Raw genomic sequence first — 1,653 nt, 5'->3', positions numbered from 1 at the left:
CACTTCTGCTGGGACGCTGTTCTACTTATCTACCACCACCTCAGCAAAAGACCCTCCAGTTTTAGACTATGGCCTCTTGTTATAACAAGGGTTGGGTAGTCCAGTATATAGGGGAAATAGCTAATCTATGCTACGTTGTAATATGTTCTTGATACACAATAAACTTTGTGTTTCATGTTCTCTACCTAGAAGTTGTAGAATTACCAGCGACGTGAATCAGTTTAAAGAACTCCTACCTTCCAAGGGAGTTTGAGGAAAAGGTAGGGACCACAGACCAGTCAAGCAGGCAGAGAAGTTGGCCCAGTGGCCTAATGGATAAGGCATCAGCCTCCGGAGCTGGGGATTGTGGGTTCGAGTCCCACCTGGGTTGGAAACGGTGTTTTTACTGAGGTGGTGGTAGAACAGCTTCTAGTGAAGCAAATACAGTTGAGGTATTTAAACATGCATGGGATAGACATATATCTCCTAAATCTTAGACGACATTAAGGACTGATTGAGTCTTTACAGCAACCTCCAAAATTTGCAACAGCAACCTCCAAAATTTGCAACACCCCTGGCGCCATGAAGCTCAATGTGAGTAATGGGACGTATAGTGGTGTAACTGTTATTGACCTTGGCGGACCCTGCTGAAAACTATCACACCACCCCTCACCGGCATAGGCATCAAAAGCAAGTAACTGGAGCATGCAGTAGTTGGCTCGGTGGCCTAATGGATAAGGCATCAGCCTCCAGAGCTGGGGATTGTGGGGTCGAGTCCCACCTGGGTTGTGTTTCTACTGAGGTGGTGGTGGTACAAAAGTATAACACTCTAGGGAAATTAAACATGCATTGGATAGGCATACAGCTCCAGAATCTAAAACGAGATTAAAGTTTTATTGAGTCTTATTGAAAAAAGGGCCAGATGGGGCTGATCTGCCAACAGATCCTTTGTTTCTATTTGTACAGGTTTTAGTTAGCAGTAAAGTTCCACAGGTAACCTAACTTACCTCATTTGGAACAACTTGATACCACTCAACTAAAGCAACCCAAAAGAGCAACATGGCTTTTACAAAAAATGTAGGTTTTGTAGACTACTGTTGAATCAAATATCGCACATTTCCCTTTTGGATCTATTGAGCTGTTGTTGTGTTCACCTCAACTGCATTCAAGGTGGTCGCCATGACTGTCAATCCAGTCAACTCTAGAATTGGTCATCAAATTTAGTGACTCTATTGAGTTTAAAAGAGTTCTGAGTCAACTGGTCTTCTTAGGAGCCAGGTTTATATTCTCAGGTTGGAGCTTTTTATCAACTGACCAAACAACTCAATTGAGCTTGAATTCCGGTGGCCAGAGGACTTGTTATGCAGTATTTAGACACACATTGTGAATTTGAAGGCCAATAGTCAACTTCAGCCAACTCAAGTCATGTGGCCAAAGCAGCTTGATCCCAATGTCAGCATCACAGAATTGGAGCCGCCTCTAGAGTATGAAGATATATAAGTAGGGGGGGGGAATCTCGGAGGAGATTGAAAAATACAGTGACCTCTTATGATCTTGTATTGTATTTATATTGTGCTTATTAAATGAAGTGAAAAAGGATACAGAAAATAAGCAGAGGTTCTGAGATAATGCGGAGCCGCAGTGACAGATAAAAAGGGAAATTTGATGACTGAG

General features: G+C 42.7%; 1 non-coding gene across 1 annotated transcript; it reads left to right on the top strand.

Annotated features, from left to right (window-relative positions):
* Window positions 1-297: 297 nt before the first annotated feature.
* TRNAR-CCG (transfer RNA arginine (anticodon CCG)) lies at window positions 298-370 on the top strand. The gene has a single exon. It is a non-coding gene; the product is annotated as a tRNA-Arg (tRNA).
* Window positions 371-1,653: the final 1,283 nt, after the last annotated feature.

The sequence above is a fragment of the Sceloporus occidentalis genome, unplaced genomic scaffold (assembly GCF_023333645.1).
Source record: "Sceloporus occidentalis isolate IW3139 unplaced genomic scaffold, rSceOcc1.0.p SCAF_238, whole genome shotgun sequence".
NCBI lineage: Eukaryota > Metazoa > Chordata > Lepidosauria > Squamata > Phrynosomatidae > Sceloporus > Sceloporus occidentalis.
The sequence above is the reverse complement of the archived record's forward strand: the minus strand, read 5'-3'. Positions and strand labels throughout refer to the sequence as shown.